The sequence below is a fragment of the Macaca fascicularis genome, chromosome 2, assembly GCF_037993035.2.
Source record: "Macaca fascicularis isolate 582-1 chromosome 2, T2T-MFA8v1.1".
NCBI classification, from domain to species: Eukaryota; Metazoa; Chordata; class Mammalia; order Primates; family Cercopithecidae; genus Macaca; species Macaca fascicularis.
The window spans coordinates 191,159,479-191,177,619 of NC_088376.1; the positions used below are offsets into that span (position 1 = coordinate 191,159,479).

Sequence of the window (18,141 nt, forward strand, 5' to 3'; positions counted from 1 at the left end):
GAGAAAGATGAGTTTAATTATGAACCTGTTAACTGAGCATAGAGGTCATCCATCTGTCCATGTCACCATCTTAAGGGCTTTTAGTTTAATAGGGAGGATTGGGCTGGACATGCAGAAGAGAGGGGAATTTACCCCAATACTGGGATGTATCCTACTGGTGCTACTCAGTGGACTACTTGTACAAGCTCATGGAATTACATAATGTTGTATCAGATAGTGACGGTTTTATTCTCCTTTCAATTTCCTTTCCCTTTGGATTAACCACTTCAAAGACTTCTAACTTGGTGGAAATTTGTTCTTAACTTTTGCTCATCTACTTTTTACTTCAAGAGAATGTTAGCCTCAGGCTCAAGTCTTTTAGCTGACAATAAATACCTAATTAAAATTTCATAGTATCACTATGTTGTTTGCTAGATTCTTTTTATCATTTCATCTTATATGTTTGGAGTAGTATCCATTTTCCATTAACAATATTGATAAGAATTTTATTTTTATTGATATTTTAAAATATGATTCAATTTAAAGAAATGATATAAAGAAGAAATAGTGTTGCGTGCGGGTCTGAAAAAAATCATGAAGGCAGTATGTATAAGGACTTGGATACGCAAAAGGGGACTATTAGTGGGTAATGCTAGAACTGAGAGTCACCTTCACATTTGGACAAACTAGGATTCATCATCTCATTTGGAGTTGCTGAAATTATAGTAACTGATGAAATTTTTGTATAAGAAAGTCTAGGAAAGATTCCCAGCTCTCACTGATGGGCTTCAGTGGTCTGCTAATTGTCTAAAATTATCTGCAAATATTTGTATCTATGTGCATTTTTCCCTTGGGGAGAAATGACATAGTTTGTTTTTATTTTCATTTTTTCCTGTTTTTGTTTTGAGACTCTCAAAGGGATCTTTGACCAAAACGTAAAATGGAAGTGAATGAACAAGAGAGCTAAGAATGGGCAATGGAAAAGGATCCCCAAACGAATGGAGAAGTAAAAATCAAAGATACCAGTAAGGGGACCGAGAGAGTGCTGTTAGAGATTTCACAGGAAAGACAAGTATCTCTGAGCCTCAGGAAAAATAAGGCATGAATGATTAATGGTTAGCTCTGTCCAGTGTTCCTGAGTCGTTCAGTGAGCTGAGGTTTCAGGGATCAGTAGCTTCTGATTTAATAATATAGTGACTGTTGCCAAAGTAGTTTCATGGGTTGGTGGGAGTGGAATCCGTCCTGTGATGGGAGAGGAGTTAATGGGAGTGGAGGAGCTGGTGACAGGAAATAAAAATTAGCTTTTTTTTTTTTTTTTTTTAAGAGAAGATAGCTGAGCAAAGATCAAATGGGACTCTAGCTATGGCGGTGGGGGCTCAGGGTCATGACAGCTTTGCTGTTTTTATGGATGGGAGTGATATAATCTTAATACCTTTAAATAACAAAGTCATGAAATACAGAAGAGGCTCAAGTTGCAGGTGGTTAAAAGAATTGTTTATGAAGCAAAATTCAGATTGGAGTGGGGGCAGTTGTGGGACCCAGAGCAGAGAGGGTGGTCAGCATGGCAGTAGACCTGGAGGGAAGCAGAGGAGCTGAGCAGATAGACATACAGGAGTTGGAACTGGTGAGGGAGATTCATTCCTGAGAACCTCTGAAGTCCCAGTAAAGGACCGTCCTGAGACTGAAGGGAGAGGGGGGCAGAGACAGTGTTAGTTTGGAGCATGTGGGAAACTGGAGGGAGTGGCAACCCATGGTAAGAAAGACTTGATGAGAGGTTGACGATCTGAACAACAAGACCTGAGACTTTATGATGCCATCAACTGCAGTCGTTCATACAACTGTCCCAAGCACACTTAGCTTTAGGAATGTAGGATGCTGGCCAAAGGACAGATCCAAATCTGGGAGTTTCTGGGAAATGGCACTGTCCCTGTTCCTCATCCTGCTAGTTCCCTCTCTTACTAGCACCAGGCATGCCATCCCCTACCACTTATTAAAGGATTTGCTCCCACAGTAGTCCTTTCTGTGCCCCCGTCAACTTTGCCTTCTGTGTAGTTTATCCTCATTGGTTTACTTCTGACATTAATAACTCCCATTTTAAAAACAAGTATCCAAGGCCCACTCCAGCTACTTTTAATCTTCTTTTTGAAACTTTTTCAGAGTTATGTTATACATAGTATTCATTTCCTTATAACCCATTCTTTATTTTCTTTTATATTTTAAACTACATTTTTTTTTTTCAGATTCATGTGTGAAGTTTTATTTAGGGTTTTGAATAGCTAATCTATGTGCACATGATTCAAAGGTATTAAAGTATATAAAAATAGAGTTTATCTTCCTTCTATCATTTTACCCTACCATCCAGTTTCCCTCCTTGTAGAAAACTACTATTATCTACTGTTTTTAAAATATATTTTCACATAAAGGCTCATTTTTCTTTGTTTTGTAATAAATGAAAGTATTTCAAACATACTGCATTGCAACTTTTTCTGCTAACTTAGCAGACTTTGCAGATCTTTTAATTTTAACATATGGAAAGCTACCTAATAATTTTAACACCTGGACAGTATTCCATTGAATATATATACAGTTGTTCCTAGTTATCTATTAGGCATAGGCCCACGCCCCCCTCACCCCACCCAGTGAATGCCTCAAACCATGAATAACTCCAAACTCTCTATATATACACTATGTTTTTCCCTATCCATACATACCTATGGTAAACTTTAATTCATAAATTAGGCACAGTAAGAGATTACCAACAATAACTAATAACAAAGAACAATTAGAACAATACTCAGAATGACATGCAATTTACAACATGATTTTTGTATGTCTGAGATTTTCCATTTAATATTTTTAGACTGCAGTTGACTGCCAGTAGCTGAAACTAGGGAAAATGAAACTGAATAAGGAGGGACTACTATATATAGATTATTTGGCTTGTGTTCTATGTATACGTATTTATGTTGTTTTCAATTGTTTGCTTATATACAAAACTGCAAAGAGTAACTGTGAACATCTATTATTATTTTACTTAAGTGCAGACATATCTGTAAGATAAATTCCTAGAACTGGAATCACTAGGTCACCAATCTATGTTCAACTCTTAAAGATCAATCTTGTCACTACCATTTTGACTGAAATAGCTTTTATGAAGGTAATGTAAAATTCCAAGATAATTCTTTCCCTTTACATAATTTTGTACTTTAGCAACATTGGACACAGCTGATCATCATTTCCTTTTTTCTTTAAAAAAAAAATTCTTCTTTTGGCTTCCATAATATCACACCCTTCTGGATTTTTCCCTATTCCACTAACTGCTCCTTCTCAGTTTCCTTTTATGGCTCCTACCCTCTTCAATATCCATATTTTGGACTGCTCTAGAACTCTTTTCTCAGCTTGATCCTTTAAATACATTCTTCCCTGAAATTATTTCATAAAATCCCATTCTTTTAAATGCCATTTATATAATGATGACTCACACATTCTTATCTCCAACTCTGGCTTTTTCCTTGAGCTCTGTCCCATCTACCCCTGTTATGCCTGCACCTGGATATCTAGTAAGCGGCTCAAAATGTAACTATTCCTTAGTCTTCTTTTATCAGTTGGTGACAACTGCATTTTTTTCCTGTTGCTCTGGTCATAAATCTAGACATGAGCCTCAATTCCTTTCCTTCCAACACCAGCCATATCTAATCTATCATCAAGTCTTGTCACCTTTGCCTCCAAATACATCCAGAATTCACACACTTCTCACCATCTCTACAATACATCCTGGTTAAAGACTAGGCTGGCAAACACTAGTGACTGTCTGACAGCCTTCTTCCTTCCCCTCTTGTCTTCCAACAGAAACTCTCCACAGAATAGCAAGAAGTCATTGGTGAAACGGTTTCCTGCTGAAATGCTTTCACATCTTCCCACTGTACATAGAAGAAAACAGGACCTCTGTACCCTAGGTTAAATGGACACATATTACTTCTGAGAGAAGGACATAACACAAAGAAATTGGAAAGATTATGAAATTCATAGAGTTTCCCCTTTTACATACTCACTGATGTAATTTTTGCCTATTTATGTTCATTTCTAGGCTCTAAAATATGTCCCTTTTGTTCCTTTTCAAGTGGAAGGATCATGTCTGTTTCAGATGTCAATTTTGAGTTTTCCTACTGCACTTCAAGGGTTCTTCACTTTTAGATCAGAAATTAGTATTTCTTCTCTAATTTAAAGCTGAGGGAATGGAAAAGCAAAGTTTCCACTTCCAGGGCACAGGAACTGTGGTTCTAGGTTGGATCACTACATATGTTTCCCTAGGGGTTTCTGGACCTGGCCACTAAAAGATTAATAGTGCTTTCAGCTAACAACCAGAAGGCAACACACAGCATCTTGTTTACCCTGCCTCAAACAGCATCCCATCCATCTTTCATATAGGAAAAGAAAGAGAATCCTGCCATGGTTTTGCAAATATCACTATGTCCATGTTGTTTTACATTATCCAGTTATTACTAATGTACCAGAGAGTGCCCTTCAAACATCCTTAAAATGATTCCAGTAAAAGTTAATCAAATTAAAAAAAGACCACATTTGCTAGATAAGAAAATTTAAACTATCACTCCTTTTATTTCGGATTAAGAAGTAAGTTGGCCAGGCGCTGTGGCTCACGCCTGTAATTCCAACACTTTGGGAGGCCAAGGCGGGCAGATCACAAGGTCAGAAGATCGAGACCATCCTGGCCAACGTGGTGAAACCCCGTCTCTACTAAAAATACAAATCAGCTGGGCGTGGTGGCACATGCCTGTAATCCCAGCTACTCAGGAGGCTGAGGCAGGAGAATCACTTGAACCAGGGAGTCAGAGGTTGCAATGAGCTGAGATTGCGCAACTGCACTCCAGCCTGGGTGACAGAGAGAGGCTCCATCTCAAAAAAAAGAATCAGTTATAATTTTGAAAGTCTTTGGAAAAATATGCACCCAACTTTAAATAAAAACAAAATATTTTCTAAGAAAAGTATGTGTATAATTTTAATTAACAGCTTTATAGTAGTCTTTATAAGAACAATAAAACCTTAATATAACTAGTTAAGTAAAACAATCATTTTTAAAAAGTGAACAAATTGACTTTACAAATGTGCTGTTGCTCAATCCCACCCATTTATATAATAAAATTTGGCTAATGAGGCAAAAATGGCAGAAAGTGCATTATTCTTTAAAGTCCTCATTCCAACAAATAAGTTATTTTTATGTTGTTGAAAGGGAACAACCCCTTAATATAACTTAAGCTCATTAGCTCTGTAATAAGCCCACGTGGATGAAACTTGAATAAATGATTCATACTAACTGAAAGATGTGTGGAAAAATACACTGGACTTCCTTGGATTAAAAATTAGTAAAATAAGTTATTTTCACAGGAACTCCTAAGTTAATATTAGGCAAGTGTAAAATTTATTCCAGAAACATCCGAGTTTGTTCCTTCATTGAACCACCTCTCCCAAAGCTTAGAAAACCCCTTTTGATGGCAAACAGTGAATAAATACTTTCATTCTCAAGACTGACTTTGAAACAAAGATTAGAACGGGGTTGGGGGGGAAGCAAGAACGACTCTTTCCTTCGGGAGGGCACGAAGTGGTGATGCTTGGACCTGTTTATGAGTTTTGGGAGGGGAAAATGGAGAGGAGGAAGAGGAAGAGACTGTAAGCCCACAGGCGATGGCAGAGTCTTCCTCAGATTTGCTTCTGCTGTGGATACCCTCACTTTATCAGTGGAAGGTAGCCCAGAGTCCATTCCACCTCTCGCAAGAAACACACAGACAAATGGGGCACACCAAACGTAAGCATCATTAGACTGTTGATCATCAAATCAAATTTCAAAGACTTGTATGTAAACGGAACTAGAGCGAAACCCATTTTAAAATTTGTACTGTTTTCCTGTTTTCTCTCTCTCTCTCTCTTTTTTTTTTTTTGGCATAGCACATCTACTAAAATTTAATCAAATTGCAATAATTATATATCTGTTCCAGAAGATGGGGGAGAAGTTAATGCCACCTGCTTATGTCATCTTAAATATTCACCTAACAAATCATCTTAACTATATTACCATCGTCAAGGCGCCTGGGAAGTAATTAACATGCAGGAAAAACAAAATCTATTCCTTAGGGCTTCTTCCAAAGTGCCTGTCCTTGGGAAAGGCTCTCTTATCCAGGGCCCCATCAGTGGCCACCTCTTTCATGCAAACTGAAATAACCTCAACATCAAATCCAGCATTGGAATCTCCCCAAATGCCCATCTCCGTTTGCATTTTTTTCTCCTCATCCCTGAGGTCTCCCAGCCCCTTTAGGGGCTGGAACCCTGAGGATGAACCCTCATTCTGCCGGCCTCTCGAATTCCTCTTTCTCTTTTTCTTGATCATCCCTCCAAACAGGAAGGCGCCAACAACCCTACCTTGAGTCAGACCTGCGGCAGCCAGGCAAGCTGCAGCTGCGAGGTGGAAGCTCTCTCCGACCCTTTTACCTCAATGGTTCGTACCCGCGGGAAATTAAGTTGGAAAACTGCAAGCGATTTCCGATCTACGGCTTCTTCCAGCTCCTCACATTTATCTTACCGTCCCCCACGTGAATCCTCCCAAGATCCCACCGAGAGATGGATTCGAAGACTCTCCCCTCTTTCCACTGCTGGATTCTGGCCCGTGCCCGGTCTCTCTCCACCCCAGCGGCTCCCCGAGGTAGGAGCGCCGGGAGCCTGCGCCCTCAGTGGGATCTCGCAGGCTTGGACTGCCACCCCTCGCCCTTGGGCCCGGGTCAGACCCCTCCCTCCCTCCCAGCCTTGACCACTGTCTCCGCCTAGCACCACGAAACTTCGCCCCCAGGGAGCAGGGGTTGTGGGCAGAAAGAGGAAAGGGCAGTTCTTGAATTCCTGCGCTGTTGGATCAAAGTAGTGTGGGAAAGGACTTGGCGCCGGCTTCCCAGCGTTTCCGTGGAGAGCAGGCGCTGTCCAGCCTCCCACTCCCCATGTCCCCACGCCCCTTCCCCACCTGCGCGCCAGCTGCGGGCGTGACGCGCACTCCCGGGCTCAGCGCTGTTCCGCACACTCACCCCCGGCGCTCCCTGCAGCAGTCGGAGCTGGCAAGGTGGCGCCCCCAGCCCCGGGGCGCGGGAGGGCAGGGGCGACCCCACGGGGCGGGAGGACAGCGGCGCCTGTCGCCAGCTTTCGGGGCCACGGCGGTGACTGCGCGCGGGGGAAGTCTTGCGCCGCCCTTGCGGGTCCCGTGCGCCTGCGGGCAAGCGGAGGTCCGAGACTCTCCAGCACGCCTAGCACCCCTCTCTTCTTGCCTTCCTCGCTTCCTTCCTTCAACACCCCTCTCTCCCTTTCTCTCTTGCTTCTGTCACTTTTTCGCCTCCCTGCCTCTTCGCTCCTCCGTCTTCTCCCTCCCCTTTCACTGATGCGTGGAAAAGGGCGGGGGAGAAAAAGAGTCCCGTCTCTTTAACTTGAGTGGTACCTTGGAGATTATCTGTTCATGGCATCTGAAAATGACGTGAATCACTTTTCCGAAAACATTTAAAATAAAATGATTTTTGCCTCATATTTTTTCATCTTTGCGTCTTCTTCCCAGTGACTCTTTTTATCCAGCTGGGTGGCTAACAATGAGAGACGTCAGATAAAGAAAGCAAAACGGGAATTATAGGTAGCGGGCTTTGGAAGTGGGATCGTGAACAGCCCTTGAGTGGGCCCAGGAATTAATTTACCCACAATTTCATAAAGAAGGCACTTTCTGAAAAAGAAGTGGTGTTGGAGCATGAGAAGGAAGATAGGCAAGAGAATAGGGTCAGGATTTATTCACAATTTTATTCTCAGGCATCTCTGATGGTTTATCCAGGAGATGCTTTAGCATATGCTTGTAGTGCTTTGACCCGGAGAGAATATGTGAACTTTTCCGTTTCTGGCCTTAAATCTTTTTCGACTAATGTTTGGTAGCCTGAAAAGATTCCAGTTAGCCTGCCAGGAATTCCCCAAACCTGCTTTAAAAGACCTTAGAAACTTGAATGCTTCTTGGAAAGTGGCAATTTTTCACCACTGGAGCAGGTCTCCAATGCTGAGAAAGATGGGACAGTTTTTTTTTTTTTTTTTTTTTTTGGACAGAGCACCGCCTATGTAGTCCGCAGATGCACCTTCCCAAGACTGAGTTTTACTCTGAGATTGATTGTCTTAGATTCATATTCCCAGAAGAGAGCTACTGCTAACGAGAGGTCTTTTCTGTTCTCCCATTTCCCAACTCTAAGTTGATCTTAGCTAGATGAGCCTTTCTTATAGACCAAGCCTGTGCTTTCCAGCCCACCTTCCATCCATTGGTGAAGTCATCCATGATATTCTTCTGTTGTCATATATTTAAACGAGCTAGCGTATATCAAACACTAAACATAATGCTTGGCACTTAGTACTCAGAAATGTTAGCAGAAGTATGGGTAATGATGTCAGATTATCATTAGCATTTATTTTATGTTTTAATTCTCTCACATAATTCTTTAGCCTCAATTTCCTATCCCGTGACTTGCCCGGTTCTTGTGTTTGTCCCTTAGAAATATATGACAGTGTGTTTATGGCTACTCTTAGCAGAGGACAGTGAAAATAATTTCAGAGGAAGTCCTGATTTATAACTTTCATAATAGGACACAGTAATTTCTCTGGAAGATATGATATTGACCGCCTTGATTTTACATTTGTAACTGAAAGTAATTTGTAACAAATCTTGTAGATGACAGCCATGGATAAAGTCCAAAGTTATATTTCGTCAACAAGCAGATTAGGAATATCTCCACTTTATACACAGAGTTTCTGCAATTATAGTGCAAACAGCAGGTTGTCCAATAGGAACCAACCTGCAATCTGGAGAACTGAAGACCTCAACTTTAAGATGTTTCCAGATGACATATTTGAACTTACACAGTTGGAGTTTACAATTTAACGATATATCTCGGGAGTAGTTATGTTAAGTGAAGGTGCGGAAAATACCCCATCTATGATGCAAAAGGAATATACGGTTTCAGATGTTTCTGCTGTTGCCGCTGCAGCAAACAAAGTGGTTAGGTATCGGTGATGAAAATGCACCTTGCCTGCTGCAACAGGACATTGTGCCCTAGAGGTATTCCATTTGCTATTCAGTGCACAGATATTTAACCTGGCAGGCAGGACACAGTCACAGCACTCAGCAAGGGATTCTGAGTAGCGGATGCCATAGAATTAACACTGTAGGCTGCTGCTTTAGATAGACTACATTTTAGAGGCCTCGCTCTCAGTGAGAAAGAGGCCAGAATCTCAGTTAACTTTTAAGTTCACTGCTTTTAAGTTGTTTAAAGTGAATTAAAGTTCAGACAAGTTCTTTCCGAATGCTTAGGAGAAAGATTCAGAAAACACTGGTGCTTTTAAGATCTTATTTATTTCTAATTTTAGATACACAGAATGAGGGACATGTCTTAATAGGCGACACACTTATTGTCTGTTCTTTGAGCTTTTGGCAGAAAGGATATTTTATTAAGGACAAATTGCACTAATTTGGTGATATCGATCTCAGTTTAAGACGAAGTTGAATCTCTCTTGTTCTTTTCAATTAAGCCGACTGTGAACTGTAAAAAACAGTCACAAAGTGTAAAATTAAGGAAAAAAAATCCAAGAAGTTGTAAAAGGATGTAAGTAGTGTAGACAAAACTAGTACAAATAGTGCAGGCCTAAATAGCATAACTCTTAATAGTTTATGTTTTTCTTGAGTTATTTGGTTAACTGCGGAAGACTAACCTCATTTCAGATATCTCATAAGATATACTGACTCATCCCATGACATCAAAAGGTCAATTTTTAGGTGCATTATTTTAAGTACCTTTTAACTGTATTTTGAAAAAAATACTGCAGAATAAAATAAAAATTCGCAATGCAAATAAAAGCAATCAAATAAGCAACTGCTTCCTGGCTTATGGGAAAAACATTTTAGTTTTTTTTATAATTAGTCAGATGACTGTGTGCAATCATTAAATTCAGGTAATTGCTTACTTCTCCTTTTGGAAGGAAGTCAAATAGAAAGATATGAGAATGTTAAATAAATATACTTATAATTTAAAAATTCCATAATATGTAGGTTAAGACTGGATTGGAAATAATCTTTATTTGCTTGTAAGTAGAAAATATCCCTAGGCTATTCTCTAGAAAATATTATCATATCTAAAGCACTGACCAAAAATTGGGTTTATCATTTAAATTCATTTTTTATAGAAATATTTTTTAAATTTTTAAATTTTTTATTTTATTTTATTTTTTCAATTCTTATTTTAAGTTCTGGGGTATATATGCAGGATGTGCAGGTTTGTTACACAGGTAAACATGTGCCATGGTGGTTTGCTGCACAGATCAACCCATTGCCTAGATATTAAGCCCAGCATCTATTAGCTATTCTTCCTGATGCTCTTCCTCCCCCTGCATGCCCCCTAAAAATGACAGGCCCCAGTGTGTGTTGTTCTCCCACATGTGTCCATGTGCTCTTGTCGTTCAGCTCCCACTTATAAATGGGAACATTCAGTATTTGGTTTTCTGTTCCTGAGTTAGTTTGCTGAGGATAACAGCTTCCAGCTCCATTCATGTCCCTGCAAAGGACATAATCTTGTTCCTTTTTGTGGTTGCATAGTATTCCATGATATACATGTACCACATTTTCTTTATCTAGTCTGTAATTGCTAGGCATTTGGGTTGATTCCATGTCTTTGTTCTTGTGAATAGGGCTTCAATGAACATGTGTGTGCATGTATCTACGTAATAAAATGATTGCTAGGTCAAATGGTATTACTGCTTCTAGGTCTTTGAAGAATCACCATGGTCTTCCACAATGGTTGAATTAATTTACACTCTTACCAACAATGTAAATACATTCATTTTTCTTTACAACCTCGCCAGCATCTATTATTTCTTGACTTTTTAATAATTGCCATTCTGACTGGTGTGAGATGATATCTCATTGTGGTTTTGATTTGTATTTCCCTAATGACCAGTGATGTTAAAAATCATAGACATTCCCATTCTAGTTCGATAAATTTACGAGTTATTTTCCAGACATATGCAATATGTCTGGAATGTGACAGATAGTGAAGGAGATGACTGAATGAGAAGGTCCCAGGTGGGTCATTATGCAACAATCTTGTCTTTGGCTGTAGTTAGCTCATCTCTAATATTGGGTGGGTCAGTAGTGAACAAAAGAACACAAGTATCAGAATGATCTCTTATCTGTTGCTGCAGTGTTCCTTGGTGCCAGAACTGAAAGAATTGTAGCACAACGTTTTGCACATGATAATGAGTGATATGGCTGGGCAAAAATGTTAAACACTATGTGATTTGCATCTACTGTGATGGAAAAGTAACAGTTGATCAAATTTACATTAAATAGATACTAATGATACTAAACTACTATATAATCAAACTCTCCAGCTAAAAACCCATTATCTCAAGACATAGTCAATGTCAGTATATCCATGCCTCTTGAAAATTCTAATGTTATTCTCAGTTATATCATAGTTGTATTTTACCTAGAGTCATTGTTTGTATTAGTCTTAATACTTTCAATACCATTTCATAATCTCTCACTTATCCTGTATGTGGTAAGGCAATAAGAAAATTTTAGTTATATCTCTGCATTCATGATAAATCTGGTCATAAATGTCACAAAGGACCCTTGCAGTAGACTTGATTTAAATTGGCTGTTGATTTCATTTAACCATTAACCTGCTTGATGACTTAAAAAGATACTTAATTTAAATTCAATTCAACATCTTTCAATTTCAACTTCCTGATATTTAATATGAGAATAAGGCAATTCTATCCATCTCCAGAAGTTACCTTGAGTATACCAGAGTGTAGTATATGGACTTTCGTAAAAAGGGTAATGTATTTCACAGTATAAGACCAAATTTATGTGATGAATCTAACAATAAAATCATAACAAAACCATCTGGCTTTTGTTGGAATATCAATAAAAACACCTGATGGAGTATCTTAGAATCTGCTAATCTTTGGGTTAAAATTTTGTCCTGTCAACACAAAGCAAATTTTAAAGGGAAAATATTTCATAGAAATGTAAATTGCTACTATAAAGCTTCAGGACAACCAGATAGGGTGACTTGTATGCATTTCTACCAGTGGCTACTCCGTCAATTGTAGTACCCTATGATAACATTCAGAAAAGTTGTATATATATATAAGGTAAACAGGTTTTTCCCTCTTCTCTTCACAATTGCTACTGGTCATTTTTATGTAGTTATATAGATAATACCAAAACAAAATAAAGATGCTTTTGAAAAATCAGGATAAAACCCATACTGGATAATTGCCCGTTCTTCATAGTATGTGTAAAATAGTGTAATTAATGTCTACTCCTGGAGTTTTACTAGAACAAAAGAATAGACCCTGAGTGCTTGACATGGAACCCAATTATCCCAAAACATTAGCAATTAGGAGATTGTTTAATATGTGTCCTTGATGGAGGAAAAAAAATATGATTATTTAGAAAATACTATTTGTTACATCTTTATATGTATTCTTCTGGTGAATGTGAAATGAGACAAATTAACTAACAGCTTGCTAAAGCTGTTGATGTATTATTATTGCTTAATTAAATGCAATACTTGAAGGGTTTTAATACAATTTGTTCAAAGCTCATTGCCAATTCTTTAACCATTTAAAATTCCTTTATCATAATGGCACAAAGTTGGAAACAGCCCAATCCAGCTGTAGATTAACATGAATGTGCTCTACTGTTACAATTGTAGTCCTACTAAGATCATCTGATGAAGTAGAAAGTTTCTTTGAAATAGAGTTTACATATAAGTCTTTTAGTTTTCAAAGGGAGAAAAGGTTTTCAATATTTCTAAATTATACAATTTTTCTTATATGATCTTGAAAAGTGCATATTTATATGTGTAATTGCATTAGTTAGTTTTAAAGTATGTCTTAATCCTTCTTTGGGAAGAAGACTCTCCCAAACATTTAATTATCTTTTCCATATGATGCCTCACACTATGCCTATCTTATTATTTTGTCATTTGTCATACTTTATTATATTTTATCTCTGTGTGTATGTTTGTACATGGCTCTTTTCCTCCAGAGTTTTCGCTGCCCTAAGGAGAGACTGTTTTTTTCATCTTTGTTTACCCTTAGTAATTTGCCTAGTACCTAGAAAGGAGAGTCACTCAGTAATATTTGAAATGCATGGGTAAATGAAGGTATCAGGTACATATCTTTAACCTTTACATTAAGTGAGACATACCAGCTGCTATTTTCCAAACAATTAGTATTTAACAAATGGTACGAGTTATCAAGAGTCTTTTCCAATATCACCCAATGATGTTACATAAGATAGCCCTCTCCTACCCAGCTACCCACTCTCTGCTTTATATGTTGGAAGTATCTTCAAATGTCTGGTGTTCTTTGGATGTCCATTCATATTCAACAGTGGACACAGAAGATCTGTGTGCCAAGGTGCATCTTCTTAAGACAGGGCTTCATTAAATTTGGTTGGTTAGTGAGCTGGTTATTCCGTGAGCAAAAGAGAAGCTATTCTCTGGGCTGTTCAATTACTATAGTTAAGAATCTTCTAGTTTTCTAGTTTTTTTTTTTTTTCTTGGAGATATTCTGGGAATAGTAAGGAGTAATGGAACTGGAGATTCCACTCTTTATTACTACGTAGATCTTTATTTAACCCACCTATGCTGTGCCTTGTACCTGGTAAATCTCCAATTTCTCTCCTGGAATGAGACTAGAGAAAATACTGCCTAGCTACAAAGCATGGTCTTGGGACCCAGCCATGGTTTTCCATAGCATAAAAGACGTATAACCTGTTTTCAGCTCTGTGCTACACCTCACCTTTTCAGATGCCGTGTGTTTTTTAGTGCCAAGCCTTTCATGAGTACTCAACGGTGCACCACCACTCATTTATCTGCTCTCTTTCATTATCTACCAATTTTTCTATCTCCTAGAAAAATACAGAACTGTCTTTTCTGTTTTCATGTTATTTCATTCCTGTGGCTTAATGTCATTTCCTTTCTTTACTGCCATTTTAGCAGGGGTGTTATGGATGAATGCACAAAAACATGATGCTTAATTAACCTTTCAAAGTTAAAGGAGAAACTCTCTGTAAAATAGATAGGCAAATATTTGGGCCTAAGTATTATGAAATATTGTATACTATGCTCTGTCACAGAATGGTATTACAACATATATAGTTTATGTGTGTTTTTCCTATGTTATTGTCGTGACTATAAATCTCCATTTAAAATATTGACAGAGTAATAATTATTTGCTTTCAGTTGCATGTTTTTTCTTGCTCTTCCTCTCCTTTTTGAAACTTCAATTTCTATGTCTCCTGTTTTCTACACATCAAACTTTATTTTCTTTTCCAAATGGTAACAGAACCGTGAGAGAATTATGTTACCGTGTAATGATTTACCATTGGCTTGAATTCAGTTATTTATGTTTACTTGCTCCCATATTGTATATAAAATAAAAAATATTTGCCATTTCATAACTGTTTGATATGAAATAGAAAGGAAAAGCTTTTTTAGCTACATCCTCCAGTAGGGGTTGAAAACTATCCTATTAAATAATGCAGTTTGAATTATCCTATTGGCAGAGCTTCACTGGAATATGGCAAACTGGCAGTAATGATCACTTTGTATGATAATGATTACTACTACTACTTCTAGTAACAGCCACCATTTGAGTCCAACACCATGCCAGATACAGGAACCTCATATGTATTGTGAGGGTAAGAGAGAAGTATTAGTGTCCCCATTTCACACACTACAAATGGTTTTTCCTAGGGTCAACGAGCTAGTAAGTGGGATATATTGGATTGAAACCATCTTATGACAGATTTCAAAGTATACTTTTCCCCTAAAATACCATTAATAAAAAACAAGTATGCATAGTTATGTAATTTTAAAGTCAACAATGCTGCTGAGAGTAGTTATGTGGACAATTAATATTTTAAAGTTTGAGTTGTTGTTTTTATAGAATCTCTAGCACAATTCTACCAGCTCAAATCCCAGCCCCTTACCTTGGTGCTCAGCTTTGTCCCCAGGCCTGTTCTTTTTCTTCTGCCCATTCTCTGCTTCTTTACTGTTTCACTAGTAGAAGCTCATAGCCCAGGTACAGTCTTTTTTGTATAACAGCTTTACTGAACTGTAATTTATATACTATAAAATACACCCACTTAAAGTCTGCAACTCAGTGCCTTTTAATATGTTCAGAATTGTACAGCCAACATCACAATCAATCTTAGATAATATTTGTCATCCCAACAAGAAACTCCATACCCATTAGCAGTCACTCTCCACGGTCTGTCCCCTTGTCCTAGGCAACCACTAATCTACCTCCTATCTCTATAGACTTGCCGATTTTGGACATTTTATATAATTGGAACCATATAATTTATAGTCTTTTGAAACCTTGCCACTTTCACTGAGCATATTTTTCAAGGTTCATCTATGTTGTAGCATGTGTCAGAACTTTGTTCAGTTTTAGTGTAGAATTGCATGGATATCCCATATTTTTGTAGGAATGACATATATTTTTATTTATCCACTCATTAGATGGAGGGCATTTGAGTTATTTCCAGTTTTGACTGTTATGGATAATGATGCCATGCACACTTGTGCAGAAGTTTTTGCATAGTCATATATTTGTATTTAATTTATCTCTATCCTTAGGAGTAGAATTGGTGATCATATGGTAACTCTATATTTAACCTGTTCAGGGACTGCCAGATTGTTTTCCAAAGCATCTGTACCATTTAACATTCAATGTGAGGGTTTCAATTTCTCCATATCCTTGTCAAATGTGTCTTTTTAATTATAGATTTCCTACTGGGTGTACATGGTACCTCACTGGTGTTTCGATTTGTATTTCCCTAATGAGTAATGATGCTGAGCATATTTTCATGTGCTTATTGGTCATTTGTATAGCTTTTGAGAAATATCTATTCAAATATTTTGTCTATTTTTAGTTGTATTATATAATAGTAAGAGTTTTTAATATATTCCAGATACAAGTCCTTTATTTGATATATGATTTGCAGACATTTTTCTCCAATTCTATGGGTTGTCTTTAAAAATTTTTTTAATTCAAATTATAGTAGTATATATTTATGGGGTATGAGGTGATGATATGATTTATGAATACAATGTAGAATAATTAAATCAAGCTAATTAACATATCTAACACCTTAAATACTTATTGTTTTTTGTGGTGAAAACATTTGAAATTTATTCTCTTATCACCATGCTGTGCAATAGAACTCAAAAACAAAAACAAGAAAAGAAAGAAAACCCAAACTTATTTTTGCTGTCTAACTGAGGCTTTGTATTAACCCCGGCCCTCAGCCTCTGGTAACCACCATTATACTCACTACTTCTATCAGTTCAATTGTTTTAGATTCCACATAAAAGTGAGAACATGTAATATTTGTTCTTTTGTGTCTATCTTATCTTATTTAGTGTAATCTTCTCTAATTCCGACCATGTCGTTGTAAATTACAGAATTTCTTTCTTTTGTAAGGCTAAATAATGTTCCATTGTGTATATATACCACATTTTCTTTACCCATTTTCTACGGATAAACACTTAGCTTGATTCTATATCTTGGCTGTTGTGTATAGTGCTACAATAAACATGAGTGAACAAATATATCTTCAGCATACTGATTTCAAATCTTGTGAGTAAATGTCCAGAAATATGAGGGCTGCATCATATAATAATTCTATTTTTAGTTTTTAAGGGAATCTCCATACAGTTTTCCTTAACGACTGTACTAATTTACATTCCCACCAACAGTGTATAAGGGTTCCCTTTTCCTCACATCCTTACCAACACTTGTTATCTTTAGTCTTTTTGATAATTATCATTCTGAATAGGTGGGAGGTGATATCTCATTATAATTTTAATATACATTTTCCTAACGATTGGTGATATTGATCATAATTTTACATATACATTGGCCATTTGTATGTCTGCTTTTGAGAAATGTCTATTCAGGATCCTTGCCCACTTTTTAATCAGATTATTTATTTTTCTTCTACAGAGTTGTTTGAGTTGCTTATATGTTTTAGGTATTAGACCCTTATCAGATGTATTTTGCCAATATTTTCTCCCAATCTATAGGTTGTGTCTTCATTCTGTTGTTTCCTTTGTTATGCAGAAGCTTTTTATTTTGATGTGATCCCTTTTATCTATGTTTTGCTTCTGTTTCCTGTGCTTTTGGGGTCAAATCTAAAAAATCACCATCCTGACCAGTGTTGTGTGAAGTTTTTCTGCTATGTTTTCTTTTGGTAGTTTTATTGTCTCAGGTCTTACGTTTAAGTCTTTAATATCTTTTGAGTTGATTTTTGTGTATGGTGTAAGATACACAATACCTGATTTATTCTTTCACACTTAAATAATCAGTTTTCTCAGCAGTATTTATTAAAGAGACTGTCATTTTCCCATTGTTTATTCTGGGCACTGTTGTCAAAAATCAATTGGTGGTACATCCCTGTGTTCATTTCTGCGTTCTTTATTCTTCTGTTCCACTGGTCAATGTGCATATTTTTATGCCAGTACCATGCTGTTATAATTACTGTATTTTCGTAGTGTAGTTTGAAATTAGATAGTGTGATGCCTCCAGCTTTGTTCTTTTGGTTCATAATTGTCTTTATTATTCAGATTTTTTTGTCATTCTTACAAATTTTAAGATTTTTTTTCTGTTTCTAAGAAAAGTGACATTGGAATTTTGATAGGAATTACATTGAATTTGTGGATTGCTTTCAGTAGTATAGACATTTCACAATTCATATTTTCATCATACGAATTCTTTCAGTTCATGAACATGAGATATCTTTTCATGTATTTGTGTTTTCTGAAAGTTCTCTTAACATTTTATAGTTTTCAGTGCATAAGTCTCTCACCTTTTTGGTTAAAGTTATTTCTAAGTATTTTATTTTGTATAGCATTTATAAATTGGATTGTTTTCTTGATTTCTTTTTTGGAAAGTAAGTTGTTAGTGTATAGAAATATTAGTGATTTGGGTGTATCAGTTGAGTATCCTGCAACTTTACTGTACTCCCTTATTAGAGTTCTAACAGTTTTTTGGTCAAACCTTTAGGGTTTTCTA

General features: G+C 37.1%; 1 protein-coding gene across 5 annotated transcripts in view; it reads right to left on the bottom strand.

Annotated features, from left to right (window-relative positions):
• The window catches only part of HTR1F (5-hydroxytryptamine receptor 1F), a 207,674-nt gene extending 200,476 nt beyond the window's left edge, over window positions 1–7,198 (bottom strand). For 2 of the 5 annotated variants that reach the window (XM_005548399.5, XM_065539300.2), the window contains exon 1: window positions 6,572–7,198. The gene's annotated coding sequence lies outside the window, so the exon portion shown is untranslated. The remainder of the gene's footprint in view (window positions 1–6,571) is intronic. The other 3 variants (XM_045385306.3, XM_065539299.2, XM_065539301.2) reach the window with 2 other exon arrangements.
• Window positions 7,199–18,141: the final 10,943 nt, after the last annotated feature.